Raw genomic sequence first — 10666 nt, forward strand, 5'->3', positions numbered from 1 at the left:
GACAATCCCACAGGCAGTGTACTATATCGGTGTCAGGTGCTGAACATTTATAACAATTGGCATTAGGTGCATCTCCAATAATATATTTAAATTTGGGGGTGTAGTATGCTCTACGTAAAATTTTGAGATGCATTTTATTATAAGAGACTGATCCCAATCGTTTATTCATTTTAAGACATGAAAAAGCAATAGTTTCTATGGGGATTTGCGGGAAGACCTCCTTCCATTTTGCAAGTCCTGTAGTACTTAAATTAAGAAGAGGTCGGGCACAGGAATATATAAAGGAAGTAGAAAAAGGTCCCTGTGGTTTGCAACGTAGCGCATCATCTAGACGCCAGTTTAAATCAGCTGCCAAAAATCCATGCAACATGGCCTGAGTATAACTCATTGCCTGCAAATAAGGAAATAAAGGAATAATAATGGAGGGGGATTTCTCCTGCACTTGGGAGCGAGTGAGAGGTTGGAGTGTTTGGTCGTGTAAAAATTGCTAAGTATATCTAATGCCACTAGTATGCCAGCGTTGAAATTGGGTTGAATTGCCAGGTGGAAAAGATGGGTTGCCCCATAATGGTAAAAATAGTGAGGACTGTTTGGATAAGTGAAGTTGTGTTCTAATAACTCGCCATGCTATGCATGTCGTATTTATTAACATGTTTTCTTTAGCTGCGGGAGGTAAACTAAGAGGATGGGTATGTAAAAGCGACACCAAATTATGGTGTGGCATAAATGCCTGCTCCATAGAATACGTGGTGTATGTGTTATGACCTCCAATCCAGTCCATTGCTATTCGATAATTAGCGGCCAGGGCATATTGTCTAAGACATGGTAGATTTACCCCTCCCATATGTGTCTGTTGTTGCAACTTAAACAGCGAAATCCTGGGGCGTTTTCTAGCCCATATGAATTTTTGTAAAGCCTGATTAAAAAGTCTAAGGTCTCTCTTATCTGGGATAAGTGGTAGCATTTGGAAAATTTAGGGAAACTGATCATTTTATAAAGATGACATCTACCTATATAGGACAATGGGAGATGGGCCCATTTATTAAAATCTGTGTATGTTTTTAACAACAGTGGGGTGTAGTTAATAGCATACAATTGAGAAGGATGTGAAGGAACATTGACACCTAAATAAGTGATGTATTTATCTGCCCATCTAAAGGGAAAGGAATCTCCCCATCCTGCCCTAGCCTCTTCCAAAAAAGCCAAGGCCTCAGTTTTCGCATAATTAATTTTAAAACCCGCTATCTCCTCGAATACTTGCAGGATCTGCAGGAGGAGCGGTATAGCCTCCCTGGGGTTAGCAAAATACAATAAAAGATCATCGGCAAAGACCGAAAATTTAATCTCATGTCCTGTCAAGAAAATGCCTCGCCAGCCGCCTGCCTTTTCAAAATGGCGTAGTAGGGGATCTAGGGCCAAATCAAAAAGTAGTGGTGAGAGCGGGCAACCTTGTCTCGTACCTCAAGTCAGACAAAATGGTCGGGTATTTAAAGAGTTTATTGTCAGAAAGGCTTTCGGATCCTGATATAGTGTTTTGAATATATGAATGAAATCAGGGCCAAACCCTTGGTAATTAAATATACGTATTAAATGAGACCAAGACACTCTATCGAATGCCTTGTCAGCGTCACAACTCACCACAATTTGTTTTTTTCTTTTCTCCACATGTGACTGGTACATTGCCGTTAAAACAGTGCGGATATTGTGAGTAGAGTGACGTCCTTTAATAAAGCCATTCCTGATTTCAGAGGGACAGTCACATTTTTCGGGCACTGTCCCACCCGCGGGACGAAGTGTCCCGTGGGTGGTTGGTATGTTGGGCACCTCACTGCCGCAGCTGTGCGGCGGTGCCGGCCCCTGGGAAGCATGCGCGACATCCATTCAGTGCAGGGAGAGAGCTGGGGGGTTCGCGCTCGCCACCAGCCTGAGGTTAAATGGGAGTCATCATTTCAGGGCGTGGCCTACGGTAATTAGGCCACACCCATTTTCGGTTGCATGCGGCTTCGTTGCGCGAGAGGTGTGGTGTAGGGGCACGGCAAGGGCTGGTGCCGGCCCCAATTGAGGATAATAATAATAAACAAACCTTGTGGCACTGGACTGACTTATGGGTCAAACTTAACATTTATATGGATATTTGGGAAAATATTTTTTATTCATTTTATTGCTGCGCCTGGATAAGGCAAATAATACATATTAAAGATATCAAGTGATCATGTTGAAATGGGTAGTGAAGTCAGTCTTCTGGTGCCACCAAGATATGCCCCCTGTGCTGGGAGAGGTGGAGCAACACAGAGATTCAGGGGAGGGGTGAGAACAGATGCCTTTCTCCCATTCATTTCATGAAATTCTATCTAATTCCAACTCACCAATTAAAACAATGAAAGTCAAAAATAAAAATCCTTTTCTGCGAGTGATGCATTTGAAATATATCACTTTAAAAAAAATTGAAGTGTTTGGCAATATTTTACAGTGTGAAAATTTCCGTGGCAGATATCTAATGTGTTAATAGTTCTGTAATGATAAATAAATGGGTGTAGTATAAGAATAACGGAGGGCTCGATTGAGCCAGTAGTGACTTAAACCAGGAGGCTGGGCTTTGGCCAGGGTGGTGATCATTGTGTTGGAGCCAACCTATGAAATCCTCAGTGGGAGGAGTAGGGACAGAGCTTATTTAAGGCCAGGCTTACAAGCCTAAGGCCTCTTTCCTGGGAATCATTTGCCCGCTCTCCCTTACCCCAGGGTTCATTGTTTGTTAGCTATAATCTTGTGTGGCGGGAAGTACGGCTTATCATCAGCCCGGGTGTAGTGTGTGTGCATTGGGTGTGCTCACCTTCTATTATGTGTAGAGAAGTACTATACCACCTCTACGGGGGCAGTACAGCCAACTAAGGAGGGTGTTGTGTTCAGTAGAAGGTCTATGCTTAATTCCCAAGTGCAGGGTTTGACGTCTACAGGGTGGACTCCGCCCGCAGTGGTGTGTTTTGTTGTTGAGTTTGCATTGTTGGGCTGCTCTGTGTAAGTGCCGTCCTTCCAGTCACCATACAATATATTTAAAATATTTAAAATAGTTAAATTATTTTCTTAAATAAATATTCGACCTGTATTAAAATCCATTACTGTCTCCGTGTATTTATTTTTAGATAAGTTTGAAGTGTTTATATTGTCATGGTATAATGATCACACACACTGGGCACACATCAGCCGTTTAAAGACCTACAAGAAAAAGATAGATAATGTCTAGATAGACAACAGATGTTAGACAGGCAATAGGTCGACAGGGACAAAAGGTTGAGACAAAAAAAGGTCGATATGGATGATTGTCAACAGGTACAAAATGTTGACAGGGTCAAAGGTCGACACAAATGTGGTCGAAACAAAATGGTCACCACATTTTTTTTTTTTCATAATCTTCACCCTAATGCTAACCCTAACCCTCCCTCCTGGTGTCTAAGCCTAACCATGGGGGTAAGTGTCTGACCCTAACCGTCCCTTCTAGTGCCTAACTCTCCAGTAAGTGCCTAAACGTCCCTCATAGTACCTAACCCTCCGGTAAGTGCCTAACCCTTAAAAAAAAACTTAAAAAAACATGTGTCGACCATCTTTTTTGTGTGTGTTGTCAATATTTGTGTCAACCTTTTGATCCTGTTGACTTTTTGCACCAGTCGACCTTCATACATGTTGACCGTTTGTCCTTGTCGACCCATTGCCTGTCTAACATCTGTTGTCTATCTAGACACTGTCGACCTTTTTTACTGTAGCTCTATTGATTGGAAACCAAAATAAGTTAACATGAAAACCATGTGTAAACTGCCGGTTTTGCAAAATTTTCACGAAAATAGCCTTGATACATCTGCCCCACGTCCAAAGTGATTTCACGCAAAATAGCAGGGGCGTATCTATAATGGGTGCAGGGTGTGCGGTGCACACTGCCCCCCCGGCCCCCACCGCACATCCTGCACCCATATTTCTAAAACGTACCTCTCCGAGGTCCCGTGTCGGGTCTCCCAGTGCTGCTCAAAAGCTGGAAAATGGCCGTCGCGGCCATTTTTCCGGCATTTTGCGCATGCGCTGTGAGGAAATCGCTGGGAAAATGATGGCCACGCCATTTCCCTGGCGATCTGAGCATGCACAATAGACTCTGGGCACACTCTAGTGCCCAGAGTCTATTTATTCTGCGGTGGCCGGCCAGCAGCGTCAGTCGGCTGCCGGCCACTGGAGTGAGAGGAGGGGGCCCGTGACGGGGGATGCACACGGGCCTCCTCCTCTCTAAAGATGCCCCTGCAAAATAAGTTATGAAAACTTGGTATAAGCTCCATTGTCATATGGACCAAGAAATATATAGATCAGGGTCCAAAAGAATGGCAGGGATCCAGACATGGGAAGACCTGCAATAGTCAATAAGGCTATACTAGGTTAGACACTCTTATATTGGAATGAGGTCTGATGACATTAGCAACCGAGGTCACTTGACCAGATATGGTGCGCATGCACCATGGCCTCTGAGATCCAACTCATGGGTGGAGCCTATGAGTACATTGACGAGCAATGGTGGAGAATTGCCGTGATCCATGTTGACGGCCTGGCCATCAGAGGTGTACAGTATGCCATCCAAACCAGGAATGAGCAGCAGCCACTGGGAAGAAGTCCAGAACCCACACCGGACAGACCTCAACCATTCCACCAGGACTCTGTAAGTGCTGCACGTGACAGCCACCATATTTTATTTTACCAGTGCAAAAAAATTCCACCAGGTTTCAATGCAAGTGACATGATAGGTAAAGGACTGGAGCACCTATTAGATCATAATATAATAGTGTTTTGTATGTAATAGACAAGATAAGAAGATACATTTCCCTACACTGGAGCGGAGTGTACACATTACTGTTTGCAGACCTCACGTCTCTTATCTGTTCAAACAGTTTCTTCAAAGAGACGCAGACAGAGGGGCCAAAGGGCCGAGAGGATCTTGATTTCAATAGGTTAATGAGAATTTAAAAAGGTTGTGTCACGGCTGTTAATTAAGAAATATTTACCTGATTACCTCATTAAATGTCAGGCCTGGCCATATGCACTATCCCAGCTGATCGCAGGAAGGTTATCATCTGTCGTGTCAATAAGTACGATTTGTTCAGAAACATTCGCTTTCTCATTTCCTTTTGAGAGATTAACACTTCATTAGAAAACAGTGATTTTATTCATGGTACATATTAGATGAACGTAGTGTTATTTAGGTGTAGGGTGGTCGTGGTGTTTGCAGCTTTATAATTTTTCAAACAAAAACAATTTATAAAGTTAGAAAATATATAGTATATAAACTGTAAATGCTGAAAACCCGTACACAGCATATTTTAGTCTTAATAGTGTACAGCACAGGTTCTCAAACTCAGTCCTCAGGACCCCAAACAGTGCATGTTTTCCAGGTCTCCTCACAGAATCACAAGTGAAATAATTAGTTCCACCAGTGGAGCTTTTAAAATGTGTCAGTGAGTAATAAATACACCTGTGCACCTGCTGGGTGAGCTGGAAAACGTGACCTGTGCGGGGTCCTGAGGACCGAGTTTGAGAACCACTGGTGTACAGCTTCAGTCTGAAACCTTGCCGGAGAAACTAATTTCTTCAAATCATTCCAATCTTAACATCGATGCCCAGTATCCACCTCTCTTCCATTGTCTAGACTAGAAGGGGTATATTTACTAAGATGGGAGTTCTATTAAGAAGCAATGTTGCCCATAGCAACCAATCTGATTCCAGGTATTATCTTGATAAATGAGAAGTAGAATCTGATTGGTTGCTATGGGCAACATCACTTCTTAAATAGAACTACCATCTTACTTAATTTACCCTGAATAGTGGTTTGGGGGGATGGAGCCATGGCCTGTACGTGCACTGATAACACTTAAGGCTTTTGTAGATCCTGTTTTGTTTTTTCTGCAATCTGTTTTTATTAAGGGTTCCAAAAAGAAATATACAGAGGCATAAAAACCCCAACATATCCATATCAAAATGTATACAAATTGGAATCCAGTATTACAAATTTATATAAGAAACATTAATTATATTGAAGAACAAAAGGAAGACAGAATAAAGGAAAAGAAAAGAACAGAAGGAGTATCAGACAGGGGGGGCAGGGGAGGGTCATCTTGTATTAGCATATAAACTTTAGCCAAAAATAAGGAAGTCATATTATAATACGTGGTAGAAATATTTGAAGACATATCGTTTTTAAATTCCGCAGAGGTTTTATACTCTAGCCATGGAAACCAAGTATTAGTGAAAATGGAAGGCCTATTGTTAGAAAAGATTAAAAGGTCTTCCATGGACATATAGTGATCAATTCTTTGGAACCAGTCTTTACGGGTGGGGAGGGTTGCGGGAATTCCAATAAGTTGGGATCCCTGCTCTTGCTGCATTACTCAAATGGCAGAGCAAGGACTTTTTGTAGTATCCCAGTGAGGTATGTGAGTGATTAAGTAGCCAGAATGCCGGATCCTTAGGGACAAGGGTGCCTAAAATTTCTTGTTAAATGGAGATAACCTCTAACCAAAATTTAGATAGCTGAGGGCAATCCCACTATATATGCCATAGTGATCCTGGGGCTTTGAGACATCTCCAACAAGAGTCAGATTTTGTTGGGAACATGGCATGAAGTAAAGTAGGGTGTCTGTACCATCTCATTAAAATCTTATATTAAGTTTCCTTGATAGTCGCGCAGACTGAGCTACAGTGAGTTTTGAGAAATATAGTTTGCCACTCGCTCCGTGAGGGAAATACCCAAATCTAGTTCCCATTTTGTAGCCCAAGGAGTAATGGAAGAGGAAGGGTTGGTTAAGAGAATCTGGTATATGGCAGAAATTGTGTGGGAGGGAGAAGTTGGTAAGATGCAAAGTCTCTCAAAGGGAGTGAGGTCTCTTTTAGAAATGTTTAAACTATCTGCACAAGTCAGAAAGTGGCGAACCTGTAGGTATTTCCAGAAGTCAGAGTGTGGGATTGACCACTTTTCCTGGAGTTCAGTAAATGATTTAACACAAGGGGTGTGCACCGGCCACTTTTCGTGTTTTGTGTTTTGGTTTTGGATCTGGATCTTTCTTCGTGTTTTGGATCTGGATTGGTTTTGCCAAAACCACCCTTCCGTGTTTTGGGTCTGATTCAGACCTGCTCGCAAGCGCTATGCGCTCACAAGCGGGTCGATGCCCGGCAGCCCCGGAGTGAGCAAAAAATCACTCGCTCTGGTGCTCGCATTCCAAAAGGGGCAGCTGTCGATGTTGATCGACAGCTCGCCCCGTTTGGTAGGCGGATCGAGGGGGGTTGCTGGCCAAACGTAGGCATTCCCGAAGGAACGCCTGCCGTTTGGGGGCGGCCCCACTGACATCACGAGTGATCTCAGTGGTGAGCTTTTGGCTCTATTAGAGCCAGGAGCTCACTGGGGCTTGCGGCAGATGAGACCCTACCACAAAGGTTTCGTCACAAGCCCCAATGGTCACGATGGTCGCGACCATCACCTGGCCGCTCGCTAAAGCGGTGCGTGGTCACCCACAGCTTAGTGAGCGGCCTGGAGGCCGCACACAAAAAAAAAAAACGCCCTTCAGACCTGTGAGCTGCCTCCGGCAGCGAGCAGGTCTGAATCAGGGCCTTTGTGTTTTGGATTTGTATTTATATAAAGAAGCATTACATTTTAGGGGTGTGCACCGGCTACTTTTCGTGTTTTGTGTATTGGTTTTGGATCTGGATCTTTCTTCGTGTTTTGGATCTGGATTGATTTTGCCAAAACCACCCTTCCGTGTTTTGGGTTCTGGGTTTTGTGTTTTGGATCTGTATTTTTTTTTTTAAAAGGCATAAAAACAGCTAAAATCACAGAATTTGTGAGTTTTTCTGCTCCTATGCTATTATTAACTTCAATAACATTAATGTCCACTCATTTCCAGTCTATTCTGAACACTGAACACCTCACAATATTGTTTTTAGTCCAAAAGGTTGCACCGAGGTAGCTGGATGACTATGCTAAGCGACACAAGTGGGCAGCACAAACACGTGGCCCATCTAGGAGTGGCACTGCAGTGGCAGACAGGATGGCAGTTTGAAAACCTAGGCCCCAAAGAGCACATACTTGGCACTGCTACTTTGTTCATACATGTGCGGCTAATGCGTACACAAACACAGAAAAATAAAATAAATAAAATGTTTTAATTTTTTTGGGCACTTTGGGGGTTACACCACCCTTCAACAGACCAGCCGGCCCTTGACTTATGACACAGGCGCACGCTTGGTGCTGCTACTTATTTGATGCACGTGCGGCTAACGCACACACAAACACAGAAAAAGAAAAAAAGAACATTTTTAATTTTTTGGGGCACTTTGGGGGTTACACTTCCCTTCAACAGATGAGCCAGCTGGCCCTTTACTTATGACACAGGCGTACGCTTGGCTCTACTTTGTTGATGCACGTGCGGCTACAGCACAAAAAAGTCACACAGAAAAAAGATTTTTTTTTTTTTTGAGCGCACTTTGGGGGTTACAGCACCCTTTAACGGTCAAGCCAGCCGGCCCTTTACTTATGACACAGGCGCACGCTTGGCGCTACTTTGTTGATGCACGTGCGGCTACAGCGCACGCAAACAGAATTTTTTTTTTTGCACTTGGGGGGGAGCACCCCTGATGAACAGAGCACCCCCTGGACAACACTACAGCACCCCTTTAGGACTACAGCCTTTATGGTACACTGCACAACACAGCCCAGCTAGCCCCTATGGACTTTGGAGTGGACACAGCCCCTATGGACAACAGACTGCACAACACAGCCCAGCCAGCCCCTATGGACTTTGGAGTGGACACAGCCCCTTTGGACAACAGACTGCACAAAACAGCCCAGCTAGCCCCTATGGACTTTGCAGTGGACACAGCCCCTATGGACGACAACAGCAGCCAACTCCCACCCTCCCTCTTCACTGTCCACAGCTGGAGTGAAAAATGGTGCCGACGCGGGAACCTTTTATTGAATCCAAAACCCGCGAGAATCCGACAGCGGGATGATGACGTTTTGCCTCGATTCCAGATCCGAGTCAGGCGGGAAAGCTCGAGCCTGACTCGGATCCGGCTCAGATCGGGGGGGCTTGGGGGGTTCGGATTTCAGAAATCCGAACCCGCTCATCCCTATTTAACACCTGACGTAGTCACCAGCTGGCCAGTTCTAAAAAGGACTTCCCGCACCCAATTAGGGAAATGTGTAAGATTAAAACCAGGGGGAAAATCAGGGTTAGCCAGAAATTAAGACGGCCAAAGCGTGAAGAAATGTGGGATAGATGTCTCACATTGTTGGATTAAAAATTTTAGCGAACGAAACCAAGAATCTGGAATCTAAATGGGTAGCGATTGAAAGAGGTAAAGCAACTTAGGAGTATTCATTTTTGCCACATTAATTTTCCCCAAACAGGAAAGATGCTTCAAGTGCCAATGGGAATAATCCGTTCGAATGGATGAGAGGAGGGGAGAGAAATTGTTGGCAAAAAGTTGCGACAAGTTTTTAGTAATTTTAACCCCTAAATAGGTGATATGGGAGGAATGCCAAGGGAAAGGGAATACGGACTGTAAACCTGAAATTACGGAGGTGTGAGCAGACAAGTTTAAGGCCCAAGATTAATCTTGAAATTGGACAACTGTCCAAAATGTTTACATTCACGCATAAAGTGAGGCAAAGACGTCACTGGGTGGGATACGATAGCTAGAAGGTCATCTGCGAATAGGGCCAGCTTATTTTCTTGGTCCCCTACTAGAATCCCAGAAATATGAGGGTTGGCTCATATAGATCTTGCTAAAGCTTCCATGCAAAGGATGAAAATCAACGTCGATAAAGGGCAACCCTGTCGTATGCCATTGTTTATGACAAAGGACCCAGATAATTCACCATTAACTCTCACTATTGCCGAAGGGTAGGAATATAGGGTTAAAATCCTATGAATGGCAAGAGGACCCAATCCCATATGGACAAGCACAGACCTCATAAAAGACCAATTGATTCTATCAAACGCTTTTTATGTGTCGGTTGCGATCAGGATAATTGGGGTCTTCGACTGAGAAGTAGCTAAATGTACCAGGCTGAGGACTTTCTTGGTGTTATTACATGCCTCACGACCCTTGACAAATCCAACTTGATCATTGTGGATTAACTAAGGAGGGAGGTGGGTTTAGCCATATGGCTATTAATTTGGCATATAGTTTAAGGTCCACGTTCAGTAACGAGATGGGTCTGTAGCTTGGGCATGGGGAGGGGTCCTTACCTGCTTTGGGAATGACTGAAATGTGTGCTTTAAAAAACTGCTTAGAGAATCAAGAGCAGGCTGAGACGTTGTTAAAAGCTTTCAACATCATAGGGGCTAGTTTGTCTTGAAAAGTTTTGTAGTAGGCTATGGTTAGGCCGTCGGGTCCAGGGCTTTTGCCCGCAGATGAAGAAGCTACAGCTAGCTCTACTTCTTTCATGGAAAACAAACTTTCCAAAGCGAGTGTATCTGAAGGGGAGATTGTAGGGAAAGAGATAGAAGAGAGATAATCTAGAACAACTTGTGAAGTAAGGGGACTAGACAAGGCAGGATTAAAGTCAGGCAGGTTATAGCAGGTAGAATAATAGTGTTGGAAGCAAGAAGCAAGTTTGGAGGTCTCAACATGGGATTTTCTC

Source organism: Taudactylus pleione, unplaced genomic scaffold (assembly GCF_031769625.1).
Source record: "Taudactylus pleione unplaced genomic scaffold, aTauple2 ptg000051l, whole genome shotgun sequence".
In the NCBI taxonomy this organism is placed as follows: domain Eukaryota; kingdom Metazoa; phylum Chordata; class Amphibia; order Anura; family Myobatrachidae; genus Taudactylus; species Taudactylus pleione.